This window comes from Acinonyx jubatus, chromosome D3 (assembly GCF_027475565.1).
Source record: "Acinonyx jubatus isolate Ajub_Pintada_27869175 chromosome D3, VMU_Ajub_asm_v1.0, whole genome shotgun sequence".
Taxonomy (NCBI): domain Eukaryota; kingdom Metazoa; phylum Chordata; class Mammalia; order Carnivora; family Felidae; genus Acinonyx; species Acinonyx jubatus.
Window position 1 is genome coordinate 89,616,897 of NC_069392.1, and position 17,278 is coordinate 89,634,174.

At 45.6% G+C, this 17,278-nt stretch overlaps 1 protein-coding gene across 5 annotated transcripts in view; it reads right to left on the reverse strand.

The window, feature by feature from the left end:
* The window catches only part of ZNF516 (zinc finger protein 516), a 123,946-nt gene that overhangs the window by 102,030 nt on the left and 4,638 nt on the right, over positions 1 to 17,278 (reverse strand). The window lies entirely within an intron of this gene.

Consider the following 17,278-nt stretch of genomic DNA (forward strand, 5'->3'; position numbering starts at 1 on the left):
AAACATGTAATGCTTACATTTCTTGAAATAAAATATCACGTAAAGATCGTAAAGGAACAACAGTAGACTAAAACAACATCCAAAAAAGCAATTGCAACAGCGACATGGGGAGAGGGAAAGGGGTGGAGAGAGGGGAGGAAGGCAATAGAAGTAACCAATTTCTTCATCTTTCCCAAAGAGGAAGTCAAATTACACGGTTACAGAACTTGATAAATTGAGAAACACAGGTTTAGGCAAAAGTCATAAGTATAACCACCAGCATAACTAAGAACACTGGACTTTCTACAGGCTTCCTCCTGACCTCGAGAACCAAAGAGGACGAAACATAATCCATATGTCAATAAACAGAAAATAATGCAAAAAGGGAGCAAAGCACGAAGAAGCTAAAAGCTTCTGTAAAAATGACGAGAGAAGACATCTGTTAGAGCAAAAGTATAGATGGAACAAATTTATTAAGGAAGACTCCATGATTGGATGAAAAACGAAATCCAATTCTCTGCTCTCCACAAAAGACACCGAACATTAAGAAATATACAGAAGTTCGACATGTAGACAAGATACGCCAGAAAAAAATGCAAACAAAAGCAACACGGAAAATAAAAATAGTATTACACGTTTAATTCCGTTTAAAATTTTTTTATGTTTATTTCTATTTGAGAGAGACAGAGTGCGAGCAGGGGAGGGGCAGAGAGAGAGGGAGACACAGATTGCGAAGCGGGCTCCAGGCTCCGAGCTGTCGGCACAGAGCCCGATGCGGGACTTGAACTCACAAACCGCGAGATCGTGACCTGAGCCAAAGTCGGCCGCTCAAACGACTGAGCCACCCAGGCGCCCCTCGTTCAGTTTTAAAAGGCATTAAACTGCACAAAAGTCGTATTTATTAAGGATAAAAAAAAAAAAATCACAAGGAAGGTAATTGTCCTAAAACCTTTAAGTCAAATAACACAGAATAAAATATACAAACAAACATCCCAGTGAATGCATGAAAAGACCAACAGAGAGAAAAACAGATGTGGGAGAAATGACGAAACTCTCAAACCTGGATTAAAAAGGCAAAAATAACAGTTTGAAATGGAAAAAAAACGCACATCGGAGCCATAGGATCAACCTGCACACTTGCCACTTTGCCAAACTGGGTCCGTAGGAAGCAGGAAGAAGGGCCCTAACGGCTCATCAACCAGGAGCACAGAGCACACGAGCTCCATAGTGAGACGGTGCGATGACACCAAACGGTAACAAGTAAAAGCAAAAACAAAACTAACAAAAGTTCAGCCACTTGCAAAATTTTAAAGTCTCCGGAACAACTCCCACGGCAGGCAGAATCGGACCTTAAACCGGGAACCTTTCGGGAAAATGCTGTGTCAAAATCCATGGGACACAAAGAAAGGTCAAAGTTTAGCCACGGTCATTAAAAATAAAGAAAATATATACATGAAACGCTCAATTCAAAAAGTAACAGAGGGGGCACCTGGGTGGCTCAGTCGTTTAAGCGTCCAACTTCGGCTCAGGTCATGATCTCGCGGTTCGTGAGTTCGAGCCCAGCGTCAGCCTCTGTGCTGACAGCTCAGAGCCTGGAACCTGCTTCAGATTCTATGTCTCCCTCTCTCTCTGCCCCTCCCTTGCTCTCTCTCTCTCTCAAAAATAAATAAACATTAAAAAAAATTTTAAGTAACAGAGAAACCTTTTAAGCTTGAATTTTTAAAAGTACCAATAAATGAGAAACAAACAGTAAAACTGAAAAATAAAATCAATAACTCCCTTTGTTAACGTCAGTGAAGGAGTTAAATGACTAGCCGGCCTACTTTAAAAAAAAAAAGGCAGGATTTGGGGCAAATTCAGTGTAATGACCAACAAAAGAACGAAAACTAAAGTCATGCAACGTTTTTCAAAAGTCTGAGTGAATACGCTTGATCATATGGATGAAAGAAATGACTGATTTTCTAGTAAAATATAAACGTTCAACATTTACTCAGGAATCGACAGAAAAAGTAACCAGACCAAAATCACGTAAGAAATCAAAAGATCCATTATAATCCTCCACCGACTCAAACACAAAAACATCAGTCAAATTCACACGTCTTTGGAGAAACTCAGACACAAGCTATTTCAATGCTTCTGGAGCAAAAGGAGTTCACATAGAGCGTAAGACATAAAAGAGATAAACAAAAAGATACTTCGCACAAAGCACAAGGCTACTGTCCTAATAAAGCAACAAAGTGTGAATAACTGGGCAGGAAAACTGACCCAGGAAATGAGCAGGTGATTCGCAAGAGAAGTAAAATGATCAGTAAACATTAAAGAAATGCTCGACAAACTTAATTTTTTTTTTAACACAATGAGATATTTACCCTATCAGGTTGGCCAAGACTTCAAAGCCTGATAACATCAGACCTGACCAAGAGAAAGCCATCACTCCCACTGACTGCTGCCAACGGGCGTAAGATGGCATTTTCAGATCTTTGTTGAGAAATCTGGCAATACCTATCAATTGAAATGCTCCTTCTTGGGGCGCCTGGCTGGCTCCGTTGGTAGAGCCTGCGACCCTTGATCTCAGGGCGGTGAGTTCAAGCCCCATGTTGGGTAGAGAGCTTACTTTAAAAAAAACAAAATGAAAAACGAAATGCCCCTTCTTGGCCAAAACTCCACCCCAGGGAACTCACCTGAGAGAGATGTTCCCACAAGTACAAGAAACTGTGTATCAGAGAGGTTTGCTGCGCCCCAGGGAAGACGGCAGCATCGCAAATGTCCATCAACCAGGGAGATATGGTCCAGGATAAGGAGCGGCAGCTCGCCCAGGCGGACTTCCAACTGGTGGGTGCCGGCTGTCCCTACTGGCTGCTCACAGCCCAGTCTGATGGTCGGAACTGGGCCACACCGGGCACTGGGCACTTGGAAATCAGTACCACGTGTGCAAAGATCTGCACTCTACACGGGCCTTGAAAAGAAGTTGTGAGGTTCTACTAAAAAAATCACTTGCAGAGAAACTCATAACATGGTCCTACTTTCATGTTTTAAATTAAAGTTTATGCATTAAAACTCCTAATACATTTATTAAGCTAATGTACTTCAACGCCGAAGGCAGTGATGGGCACGTAGAAGCCGCTCGATAAATAGTAGCTGGCGTACAATTAAATGACATCCGTGCGGTGAAATGTCTAAGATACTCTTTTTTTTCTCAAAACGCAATTTCCTCTTTAAGTTGTAAATATCCTGAAGGAAAAAAAAAAAATGATGAAAACTCCGTCGTCTCCAAACTCTGCATTTTGTGTAATTATCTTCAAAGAAATCGTTTAATTTGGGCAAGGAGAAAACTACCCCCAGTGTTTGGCTCCAACTAAACTGCTCAACTACGTTCTTGAGAAGCCACTGGGAGTTCTACACCGCCTACCCCCGCCCCCCTCTTGGTGGACTTCCATGTAACTTATTTTGAAAGTGTCCGTATATATCTTAAAAAACAAAGCGCTTCTCTTTATCCCCTAAGGCAAGAGAAATAGCGTAAGACATGGAGTTCCAGCCACTATGGAATTCTGGTTCAATAATTAAAATGTGTAGCTTCATATTAATTCCATGGAATGATGACATTTAGATCAGGGAACCGCCAGCAAAGGGATTTCTCCAACAGAACCGGAATCAACACCGCAGGGTTACTGGAAAGGCACCGCACCTGCTCTCAGCCCCTACAGCTCCCGACCACTGCGCGGATGGACCCCGTATCCTTAGCTCCAATCTCAGGCTTCTTCAACTCAATTAAACAAAGCCACTTCCAAATGAATAGAAAAGAAGCCGTGCCCTCAGTGATCCCATGGAAGTCTACAGTTCTCTGCCTCATGTCCACTAACCCCCCCCCCCCCACACACAAACCAGTCACGGTTCATCTGAGAAAGGGGTGTTTTAATCAGAACACTACTGCGAGACTCAAGTCCCATCTGACCAGCCGATCCTAAGGCAAGTGAACACCCAGAAATTTCACATGTCTGGGTAGAAACTGCCCAGGCCCTTGAGCCCCCAGACGCATGGCCAAGAGGGGGTGACCAGCTATGGAGGCTTTAATCGTTTTTAAGATAAGGCCCCGCTTATAAAACCCAACTGACTGAGTCGCAGGTGGATCTGAAAACCTTTTAAAAGAATTTTAGGTCCGCACACCAGCAAATGGCGATCCTAACACCGAAGGCTCACATCGCTCCTTTAGGCAGACATACCCTTTTGCCTAAATTTGCACACGCCCAGGGCCCTCTTCTGCTGAGCCACTGCAACAGAGAAAAAGACAAATGGCACTTGTTATCCCAGCTGAACAACGCAGACTTGGGACTTGGCTATTCCCACCTGAATGCTGAGTCAATCTTATTTTTTTTCTTTTTAAGTATTAAGTTTTCTTAACACTGATACCGCTATGCACACGCAAGGCAGTAAACGAAATCCGGGTGTGTTTCCACAACACTGAACTCGCAAAAGCATCGCTGTGATGGATGGAACGAGAAATGGAACTTGACCCTCAGTCAAAATAATAAACGTGCTGTCCCGAGGGTCTGGATTTACAGGCGGGAATAAGAGGTAAGCCACAAAGAGCAGGACCAGCCCCAGGATGACGGAGCAATTCCACCAGGCCTCACCTTGACAATGTGACGAAACTGAATAAGCAGACCGCACAGCCATGTTAGGACACCTGGGGATAAACGCCAGCTCAGCTCGGTCTCCTCCAAACAAGGCACGATTGTGTGCCGACATGCGACACATAATAAATATACCAACACAACGCGATCCTCCTGTGGCTTCATACTTGCAAGCCCCCTGCCTCCCCCCCCCCCACCCCGCCACCCCCAGGAACACTCGGCGAACCCTCACGGAATGGCCTGTTGTAAAGTCCCTGAGGGCTGGGCCCTTTTATATTCCTCCGTGCACTCACCAGAGTTCCTACCAGCGCGGGAATGATACACGAATCGTAAAACGTTCTGTTGGAATGATGGACCGAAAACCCATCATACAGCTTCTTGCCCGCATCTCCTTAAACAGAAGCATCCTCTTAAAGGAGACTGGTTCGCTCTGAGTCAAGGACTCTGTTCCTCCATCCGAAAAACAGCTTTTCCGGACCATTCTTGTTACCCTTTTAGGGGAAAATACTCATTTTTATTATTAATGTTAGCATACTGGGGCACCAATATGGGGTGGTTCAGCTGGTTCACCAGCCGACTACGGCTCCGGTCATGATCTCACGGTTCGTGGGTTCGGGCCCCGCGTCCAAGGAGCCTGCCTCAGGTCCTGTGTCTCCCTCTCTCTCTGCCCCTCCCCTGCGCTCTGTCTCAAAAATGAATAAACGTTAAAAAAAAAAATTTCTTAATATTAGTATATTTAAATGACCTATTCACTTAAATCAAATACATTTGTTCCAGATCCATTCCAAAGAAAAAGAGAGTTGCCTTTCCGCGAGGCTCTCCAAGGTGAAAACCACGACGTAATAAGCACTTTCGCAAGCTGACGGCGCTCAGCTCCGACTGGGTCGCGGCCCGGGGAGAAGGGAGGCCGGCCCGGGCTCCTCCCGGAAGGACGCAGAGGAGGGTCTGCAGAACCATCATGTGAGTAAAATATTCTGTCCCTCCACAGAAACCACATTTTGGTGATGTTCTACCCTCACAAGCAATGAGTTACAAAATAATGAATTAGGCCCGCCTGGGGTTTTCACGCCAGACACGTCTTCAGCCCAAGCCGTGAACAGATTCCACATTTTGTAAATTCGATTTTTAGATTGTGAGGTTAACAGAAGTAAAACGTGGCAAACTGTGATAAAACGGGTTTAAATCTTACTGCGCGCTACGAATAACATCTACTTAATTAAGACAATTCTCATCTCTTCTCTAAAATTAAAAAAAAAATGAATTTTTTTTTTTTAACACACAAAAAGTAGGAATAACCAAATAGTTCGTACAGCTTATAGGCTGGATGTAAAACCACCACGAGACGAGACAGAAAATGAACTCAAACCATCACGATGTTCCATGTCTTCTGAAAGTCTCGGGGTGAGTAGCCTCTTTATCTGCTGGTCTGCTTTGCAGCTGCTTAGCTGCAAAGGGTTCCAGCTCCCTTTGTGTCAAAGCTGCCGTGCGCTGTGCAGCCCCGAGCTGGCCCTCATCCCATTATACAGATGAAGGAGTAAAGGCATACACAGGCTCTGAAACCGGCCACACGTCCTGGATGCTGGAGTCGCAGCTACGTCGCACCACACCGAAGCTCCTTTCTTGGCCACTGTGATGCCAGAACTAACAGATCCGAGTGGGGGTCTGAGGCAGGGAACACCCCCAGGAGGCCTCTGTTCCAAGAGCGTGCGTGGTCAAGTACCAGGGACTGACAGAGGGACCCTCTGCGGGGTCAGGTCCCAGCCTCCTGGCCAACCGTGCTGCCTCCCCAGGGATGAACCCCTCAGCACCCAGCTCCCCCCCCGCCCCCCCTCAGACAAAGAACCTTTCTGCCTTTAATTAAACTGCTAGGGTTCAAGCGAGAGATTTCCAAAGCGTCCTCCCTTCGTGTCCTTGTCGAAAACCAGCTGAACTTTCGGCGTGAAGATTTCTGACTCACCTCCGAGGCCAGCCTTGGTTTAGGGTGGGGCGTTTCATCTCAACCCCCGACCACTACACCATCCTGTATGGTAGCCAGACTGGGGGGGGGGGGGGGGGGGGAGCTGGGAGTGGTCAATACATGCCAGGTTTCAAAGACTCAGTGTAAAAACAAAGAACAAAAGATATCTCAGTAGTAATCTGTGTGTCGTTTACACATTCAAGTAACACTTCGTACAGACTGAGTTAAATAAGACATAATGAGCATTATTTTAACCATTTCTGTAACACTTTTCGTGGGGTTACTAGCAAACCTAAAATCACAGAGGCATTATATCTATCAGGCAGCACTACCCTAGCCGGGTCAGCCAAAACCGCAGCCCGTGGGCCAAGTCCGGGGCCCCCCCCACCTGGTTTTGTATGGCTTCTGAGCTTAGCATGTGTTTTACACTCTTCAGTGGTTGGGGGAAAAAAACAGAAGAACATTTTGTGACACATAAAATCATATGAATTTCAAGTTTCAGTGTCCATAAATAAAGCTTCTGTATTTGCTGACTTACTGTCTACGGCTGTTTCTGCTCTACAAGGCACAGCAGCTGTGACAGAGGAGGGCTGGCCCGCAAAGCCCAAAATATTTAATATCTGGCCCTTTACAGAAAAAGTCTGCCGGCCCCCGCCCCGGGACTCTTGTGACTACAGACCCCCCAGCCTCTGAAGCTCGGAAGGGCGGGGCTGGAACCACCAGATGCAGGAGCAGGAGCTTCCCTGCTCCAACCCCTCAGACCGCCCTCCAAATTTCTCCTTCTTGACGGATTACTCAAAGCAGAGCAGACACGACCACGTACTGATTCTGCCCTGTTCTGAGTCCCCAAAGGTTCGGGCAGCTGGTCCCCATTCATGGCACCCTAGGCATTGGCTCCCAGCTCCTCTGCAGTGGTCTTCGGGTAACCCCAGCCGTCTAGGAGGTGAGGGAACCAAAGGCGGGGGGACTGGCCCTCATGATGCGATCTCTAAAGTGGTACAATTCCAGAAGGCTCAGACCAAGATTCAGATAAATTCCACAAGCTTCACAAGCATGAGGAAGGTCATATTCAAGGTGACTGCCCAAAACATGGTCTCCTGAGACAGTCCAGCCACAGGGCTTTGACAAAGTTACCTAACCGTGTGGGTCTCAACACGCTCCTGGGAGAACGGGGGGCTAAAGGGACCCCCTAGCTCCTAAGTGTTATGAATATAGTATCCATAAAGAATGTGGGTCAGTGCCTTGCTCCCCGTGGGTGTATGATCGAATGAGCCTTCACGGAGCACCTAGGAGCTATTTATTTGGGGGGCTGCTTATTCAGGCATTCACCAAATTTGATTCAAGTCTATAATAAAACATTAGTAATAAAAATTAAACTTCTTATATAATGGGAAACCGTAATGCTCAGGAACTTGGGTCCTATTTTCACGATGATCCAAAAACGCGTTCTCGGTGTTTCACACTTTGTTACTACGCGGCTGGTCCTCCGTACCACAGTCGCTTCAACAACAACCTTTCCAAGGTCACTACGCATTGGCCATAAGAGTGTCACTGAACACATGCTCTATATGAAAAAAACGCAGACAGCAGACTCGACGTCAAAAGTTTCCTCTAGTGATGCAGCCACTCTGGAAAACAGTGTGGAGGTTCCTCAGAAAATTAAAAATAGACCTACCCTATGACCCAGCAATAGCACTGCTAGGAATTTACCCAAGGGATACAGGAGTACTGATGCATAGGGGCCCTTGTACCCCAATGTTTATAGCAGCACTCTCAACAATAGCCAAATTATGGAAAGAGCCTAAGTGTCCATCAACTGATGAATTGATAAAGAAATTGTGGTTTATATACACAATGGAGTACTACATGGCTAGAAAGAACGAAATATGGCCCTTTGTAGCAACGTGGATGGAACTGGAGAGTATGATGCTAAGTGAAACAAGCCATACAGAGAAAGACAGATACCGTATGTTTTCACTCTTATGTAGATCCTGAGAAACTTAACAGAAACCCATGGGGGAGGGGAAGGGGAAAAAAAAAAAGACGTTAGAGGGGGAGAGAGCCAAAGCTCTTAAAAACTGAGAACAAACTGAGGGTTGATGGGGGGTGGGAGGGAGGGGAGGGTGGGTGATGGGTATTGAGGAGGGCACCTGTCGGGATGAGCACTGGGTGTTGTATGGAAACCAATTTGACAATACATTTCATATACTGAAAAAATTAAAAAAAAAAAGTTTCCTCTAGTGTTGCACTAAAAAAGCCTTTCCTTTCACCCAAGAACTGGTGAGTCTTGTCCTGGCCTTCAATTCAACATAGAAGCGGCAGGCTTCACTCCTCGTTTGAGTCACCAGAAAGCTCCGATTCCATATTTTGGTTCAAGTATACGCACTGGAAGAAGGACCATTGTGATCTGGATATGTAATCTTATTTTCTCCTCGTAGATGTCTATCATTTCCTTGTTCTTGATTTTTATTAATGTTTCCCTGTGTGTGTGTGTGTGTGTGTGTGTATACACGTGTATATATATGTGTGTGTGTACATATATACGTGTGTGTATGTATATGTGTATATACATATGTGTGTATACGTATATATGTGTGTGTATATATATATACATATATATTCATTTTGTTCTTGAGAGAGAGAGAAGGGGAGAGGGGCAGAGACAGAGAGAATCTCAAGCAGGCTCCACACTGGGCGTAGAGCCCGATGCAGGGCTCGATCTCAGGACAGTGATTTGAGCTGAAATCAAGAGTCAGACGCTCAATCAACTGAGCCACCCAGGCGCCCCAGTGTGTCACTATATAGTTAATGTGTGATGTCAGGTGCATCTCATCTTGTTATAGAAGGCGATGGGTATAAACCAGGAAACTCTCACTACCCACATACAAATAACAAGATTTCAATTACCAGATACTCAAAGAAGCCTGCAAAAATTCTCACCCAAAGGCGTACAGGATCATGTCCATAAACTGTAACACCGATGAAAAAAATCTATGCAATTCTAAGTTTACGCTGGTGGTAATACAAAAAAAATTTTTTTTTAATTTCTAGAAAAGCAGAAAACTACCTAGGATATACTTTTTGGTAAATAACGAACAAATATTCAGTCCTCTCTTCTTCAGAAAAGGAAAACCAATTCTAAATTTGGGTCTTAACTTACCGATTCTTAAGCAAAAACAAGGTCAGCCTCGTTTGCTCACCTGGAGCATGCAAAGGAGGTAGGCAGGCTTTCTACACAGCTCGCGCACCAAGAAGCAAAATCCCCTGGGTCCCGGCCCAGCTCCCAATTTTACCAAGGCAGGCGGAGAGGGTGGAGGTCTGCCAGAGTCCATGCGCGCCCCGGGAGCGGGCCAGCCACCAACCAGCCAGCGCAGTGGGCTGCTGTGTGTGGCCTCACGTCTGAACTGCCATCAGAGACTCGCTGGATTGGGCCTGCCCCTGCGCCCAACTTCCTCGCCCGTGGTCACCGTGTTGTCCACACGCAGCAAGGATACGCTGAAAGAAAGGTGCCCACGGCTCCCCTTCTGGACATCTGCGGCCCTCTGCCCCATCCCTCAGAGCACCCACCACGCAGATGCCCACTGGCCGCCGACACCCTTGCACCCCACCGTCTGCGGCAGATTAGGACGGGACAGCCCACGAGAACCTGGCGGTCTATCACAACCATCACCTGTCTTCTCTGATCCCTTCCCCTGACAGTTTGGTGGCTTTTTTTTTTTTTTCTTTTTCTTTCAGATCTTTCTACCCATGCTGGTCGTTTGCTCTCTGTGGTTACTGTCTTGTAAAACGGGATGTTAGTATTGGTGCCATCGTCGGGTTTCCCAAGAAAATCGACATCCCGGCGCCGTGCTGAGCTGGAAATCTGTGCAAACAGCTGCTGGGTCTTTGGCAATCTGGGCTTCCCTCCTTGCCTGAGCCCTGCGATGCTACAGGGACCTTGGCATGGGACGACCCGTCCGGTTCCCACACGAACACGATATTCCCATGGAGAGATGCAAACATGGGGTCAGCGTTTTTTTCTTCTCTCTGGAGCTAGAGCTGGGCATCAGAAGGTGACAGGGAAACGGGGCAGCATACCACAGCAAGTGCAGTCCTCAACACACAGCACTGCCAGATGGGCTCTCGCCAAGCTCATCTGGGAAGGGGACTCTCGCCTCCCCTTGCCGTGCGCATCTAGCAGGTATTGGGAACCGGGAACCCAGGAACCCCCTGGAGCTCTGCTCTATCGCTGTGGCCTTGGCCGCATCACTAAGTCCTTCTGCCTTTCGGTTCCTGGAAAATGTCGAGGTTCACCCAAAGCCACGTCTAGGTTTCTCGGGGGCTGTTAACACATCTGCAACTCTCGCTACGAGCCTTCTACAACAAGTGCACACAGAAGTAACGTGAACTTACGAAGAAAGGTAAAGAGTTAGGAAAGTGCCCGTTTTCCTGCATGGTCATTCTACAGAATCGATGGCCACTCCAAACCAACAAGAGAACCACACTCTGCAGTAAGGAGCCACATTTCGCTGTGCCCCAGCCACGAAGGGGCAGGTTAGTAAACTGCCATCCTGAGAGCGTCTAAAAGGTGCCTCTGGGGCCCAGCAGACCTAACGCACTTTCCAGTCTGGTCTAGCATCTCCACGGACAGTTGGAAAACCTCCGTCAACGGCCGCCGGTTTGTAGCCAAACAACAAACGCGGCCTGTAAAGCCGCTCCCACGGGCGCGTAAGATCCCAGATTCTAACGGCACCGACTCCCTTCTTTAACCGATTCCTGCCGATGCTTACAAATGCATAGCTATTAGAAAAATTAACCTTCCTTTCCAAAGTTCAGAATCTAAGCAGCCCGTAATCTCTCATCAATCTGCAGCACAACTGAGGGGCCAATCTTCCTGTAAAACCATTAACAGATTCTGCTTTTCTGTCACCAGGGTAATTTACTGAAGCCAATTTTAATCCTACCACTAAACCACTAATCCCATGACTCTACAGAATTGTCCCCAAGTTTACGTTGCTATGGCAAGTACTTTTACGCCAGGAATTCACTTATTTAGTACCGGTCATGTTTTTTAAGTTGGCTTTAGGAACAAGACCATCCCCCCCACCCCCACCCCCACCCGCCTCTCACTTTTAAAAAGTAAAAAGCCATTTTTGAAATCGGGAGGCCACTTGAACACCTGGGCCGTGCTGCACTCGTCACAGTAACACTAATGTAAATTACGCCCGGCGTTACTCAAAGGGACAAATTATCGTCATTATGCTAATGGTCACGCTAAAGACATGAAAAGCTCTGGCGTGATGAATCTAAATCTGGTGGGAACATGATTATCAGTGTGAATGATGATATTTTCTCAAACTTGCATAAAAATGTTCTCTCCGTGTCACTGATAACGTCAATATAAATTATGCAGCACTGACTGTGGCGCTCGTTCACGTCACAGAAATGCCAGGAGGCGACACCCAGGCCCACCTTTCTGTCCGCAAACGCCCTGCTCTGACGGCACACACATGAAGGAGGGTAAATGTGTTTACTTCTTCCCTGAAAACAGGAAGAACGGTATGATTAAGGCTAATGAGACAGATTCAACGAGAGAGGCACCTGGAGACACAGTAGGTCTGGTGGCCACACCAGAGCTGAACAAGATGTTCAACACGGAGGCACGATCTTCGGGGGCGTGCCCGACTCCGGAGATGTCGCATCACAACCCGCTCTGGTGCGTGAAAAACCGAAGACTACCCAAAAAGCCAAGAGCAGTGTGTGTAAACAAAACAAATCACGAAGTGAAAGCATCACCAGGCTGCCTCCAGAAAATTCCAGAGCAGCGCCACAAAAGTTTAAACTATGAAAACAGGATCGTCCATCTTTTCGCTGATGCCACCATCCCTTAGGAAAAAAAAAAATAACCAAGTCTCTAAGGGGAAAAAAAGAAACACATATTTCTTTAGGTCTCGCTTAAATCACTGGAATAATCAGGAAGGAAAGAGTGAGTGTCCCTCTCCCCACATCAGCCCTCAGCCTATCTGCAACCGATACAAGTTTTAACTACTCCCAAGGGGCTGTGTATTTCCCTAAATTAACACAGCCAACATTTAATATCAAACTATTTCCTACAAAAATTATTGCAGGAAAGAAGCAAGTGACACTTGCTTTCCTCCCCTTAAACATCAGTCGAACAAGAAGCTAATAAAGCCACGAGCTGCCGGTCCACACCGTTTTCGATGCATCCTTCCCTGTACTAAATTTCAAAGAACATTCTCGAATGCCGAAATAAATCAATGCCTAACACAGTGCCAAGTCAGCTCAGGCAATACAGGTTAAATAGTGCCATATGGCAAAGACCGACACATGTTGCCCTTTTCTGGAAAACAAAGGGAAAAATTCCTAAACAAATATCCTTTACTTTACTACGGGGAAAGCTGAAGACAGGGTTTTCCAAGTGTTACTAAATAATGTTGAAAATTCTATTTTAATTCTTAGCCATTTGGGGGAAAAAAAAACTACAGAGTTTTAACACAGAACCCCAATTTTTAAGAGTCTCTCTTTAACTATGTCCTGAAAGCTAACACCACATGTTAGCCTCCACTCACCATCCCTTAAATGAGCAAGAAAATAACAGGACAGCTGTATCCAAAGGCCGAGCTGACATCAGCAATTCCCCGGGGCGCCAGATCTGCAAGAGACCAGACTACCTGCTTTTCAAGGAATAACACACCAGATGAATTTTGTCTTGAAAACAAAATACATTAATACCTCAACCTGCGTTCAGCACTCCACTCAGAAACTGTCCGAACTTCACAACCACACAGAATCCCTATCCCTGAAATTTCAAGAACAAAACAACTTGATTAAATTCCTGACCAAATACACACACACACACACACACACACACACACACACACACAGAGAGAGAGAGAGAGAGAGAAAGAAAACCTACCAGAATGAACTCCTATTTGAAATAAACAGCAACATGTATCTAAACCCAATGTCCGTTTCTAAATGATTTATTTTTTTCTAGTCTCTTGTGTGGTGGTTTGTTCATTACTTTATATATATTTACATGGTGACATTCTCAAAATGGTCGCATTTCTAATTACTCCTGCTGTGTAATTTTCACTACCGCTGGAAATGAAGAATAAATGCCAGATCTTTTTGGAGAACTACTTTTAAGGAAGGCTGAGAGCCACAAAATTACACTTCTTTACAATTCGAATGGACGCTGCTGGAAAACATCTCACTCTGGACATAAATATGACAGCCAGCTCTAGCTTTGGAAAGAAAAGCTTCAGCTGTTCCAGTCCTGGGGAGCAAGATGCAAGGGCATTAGTTGCAACTGCTAATTTTTACCAGTCCATCTAAGATATCCTTAATATACCTTAGTGGGCAGTATAAACTTCAAACACAAGCAACGCCCATGGCTATTAAAGTCATAACCCCTAAAACAGTCCTCTTTCGAAGAGAATTAATTTTAAAATAAACATGCATTTTAAAGACCTGGAGGAGACATTTTAAATTCATAGTGGAAGTTTTTCTTTATTCTTCCCGTAAGGTTAATTTTATTAATAAATTCTTCACAAATAAACATTTGATGTGCTTCCTTCCTTAAAAAGGGTTTCACCAATTTCCTGAAATTCACCAATATTCCTGAAAACTGTAAGACAGTCACGGCCAGAGTCCAAGGATAGAGAGGATGCCCCTCCCCCCATGACTCAGGCTCTCTACTCTGGTAAGAAAGGTTGGGGAGTTCTCAACCCACTCGGGGGCAGAGGTCGCCCCTCCATCAACGAGAAATGTCCTACCTCTCCCACCCCAAACTCACATGTTTCTGGTACTGGTGAGAACCAAGGCGAAGGCTTGAATCTGAAAACTGCTGTCACTCTCCCGGAGACACATTCAGACCCTTAACAGGCTGCTGCCAACACACTGTTGGCCGTTGGCCAACGGCCGGACAGCCCCGGAGGAAGGACAGGACAGGAGGGAGAAGAGGGTCACGGTCACACCAGTTAGTTAGCTCATGCCTCCAGTTAGCACCAAGCCAAACACACATCACGAGTCGGATAATTGCTGCTACCCTAATTCCTGGGCAAACTGAGTGGCAGCCCATGGATACCTATCTGCAGTCTACATTTACACCTGCCTTCCAGAAGCTCCATCCTGCTACCCATCTCCATAACATACTTGGAGACGTAGTCCAACCAGCACCTCATCAGACCTCAGAGCCGCCCACCTCCTGACTCTCCAAGTCACCTGAAAAATGCAAACCCAAAGACATGTAGTTTCCTATCAACAGAGCAACAGTCTGGGAGCCCAAGACAGTAACCCAGTTACTCGTCACGTGTAGACATTACTAATTCTGGAAACAAGGGTCAAAGGTGCCAAGTGGTAAGCAATCCACAGAAGGTCTAAGTGCTGGGTGCTAGTTCAGCAGTGGGTTCAAGTACAAGGCAGGAGTATGAGTGTCGGACAGCACACCCTCAGCTCTGCACGTGTGCTGCCAGGCCCCCAGCTTTCTCTGGGCTACAGTCGGTAAGATGCGAGCTAATTCAACTTTTCCCACAGCCCCTGGAACTTTTGGGGGGGGGGGGAAGGGCAGCCGAGAGATGCATTTCTGAAAAAACTGCTTGATTATGACAGAACAGAACGGCTCTATCCAAGCACTAAAATGTATAAACATTTACAGCAAGTAAGATGTCTGCTTTTGAAGAAGGAATGTTACTTCTACGTGCAAATATTTATAATGCAGATATGTAATCAAATAAATGTAACTTTCTTTTGCTTCCCTCCATTATTTCTCTTACTTCTGCTTTAATCTGTGCCCTTGAGAAAGTTCGGATGTCTCCAGCTAAATATGGTCTTCAGACACCGACGAAAAAGCCTTGTTTCCTATACCTTTAATCCTGATGCTTTATTCAGGTAGCGATCTAGTTACCGACAAAATACCACTTTTAATCATATAGTTAACACTTGCCCTGTTCTCCAAGGTTGAAAATGGAACAAAACCCAAAATAGTGTAATGTCTCAAGCACTTAAAACAAGCACGGTGTCAGAGGAAAGTGCACGCCTTTGGACAAGCTCCTTCCCGGTGAAAGTAACCAGCTCGTACTCTAGTTTCCTATCCCTACCACATTAAGGTATAATGCACTTGAAACTCTACACACAACCTTCAGTCAGACTTACAGCCACTCCCACAAAGAGCCTGTTTAAAAGATTCCTTCTGGCAGATTACAAGTAAGACCCATACGTATCCTGGAAAATGAATGCATAAAAATCCACAACCCATTAAACGGAGCGCTGCTGTTTCAAGAACAATCCAGGACTAAATTCTACTTAACTTCCTAGGTCACATTAGCCCTTTTCCCTATTTGGTAAGACTGAAAACCATCTGTTACAGTATACCGCGTTCTGAAGCAGTCTCTAACGAAGTCTCTTTGCTTTCTCACGTAACTGTGGCTCAACAACTTTCACATCAAACGCTCCACCTATGAACACTCAGACATTACCCACACAGGAGCAAGGAAGGTAAAGGAAGGTAAAGTTCAATTTATGGTAATGGAAACAACACGCTGTTTAGCATGGACCAGCTTTCAAAAACCTCTCTCATTCTCTTCCCTCCACGATGGCCTCTGGGACAGACATCATCTTACAGAGTTAGACACGCAGGACGTCACAGTCCCAGGAAAACTTCAATCTCTACATTAGCCAGTCAACTTTAAAGGTTGTTTACAAATCACGGTGGGATTAACACCAATGATGTAAAGTATACTCCTCAGCGACTAATATCAGTTACACAACCCATAGTTACACGTTCTTGATCTGGTGCGTTTTGCAGCACACCAAGCCAGTTCGGAAGATGATTCTTAAAAGCTTTCAGAAATAAAAATAAGCAACACCCCTCTCGCTCTCCACTGCTGAACCCTGTACCTACCAACGGGCTGCTTTGTTTCGAGAGGGGCAGTGCCACTGCTCTGGGTTAGTTTTATTACACATCCCTTGGGATTTTGTTTTTTTTTTTTTAAGAATGTTAATGCGCTCTGTTTCAGCATATTCAAATTCGCTAATTTAAGAAAACAAAGTCCTACTAAAGAACTAAGAAAAATACTAGACTGATATGCTTGTATCTTGGCACATGAAAATTCTAATGCCATCAGAATTAATTCTAACTCCTCCAGGCTTGCTCAGGGCCCCTTCTTGCAAGGCCTAGTGAAACTAAAGATGTCCTCCTCCGGTAACCCACTGCCAGCCCCAGGCTCCAGGCCAGCTCGCTCAAACTCGCTCCCCAATTTTACCAGGAGAAGGAAGCTCGGAATCATGCAGAGCAGAGGCATGTGGTATATTTAATTCTAGCGGGTCTGTGTAAACATAAATAGCACAGCTATTTTGACGCCACAATCAAAGAATGTAAGAGAAAATGAAGGAGGCACAAACAAATGATAAAGTGAGCTTTTTTACGCGGCAGCAGAAAGTTTCCTATCAAATAGCATGCATGCCTGGTTCCTTAAAGTAGCTCTTACATTCCTAAACCAAAATACTCCAATCATATTAATAGGGCGGCTTAAAAAATAATCTGGAGAGGATCCTGCTGGGGGAAGATCCAGCCTCGCTTCCACTGGGGTCAGTACTTTAACGGCATTTTATTACACAGCCACAGGATGGAGGGCCACCAGTTTTTAAATCATCTTTAACCAGGATTGCAGACTTAATGGCAGGTTCACGAGGGAAATGCCTCCCCCCA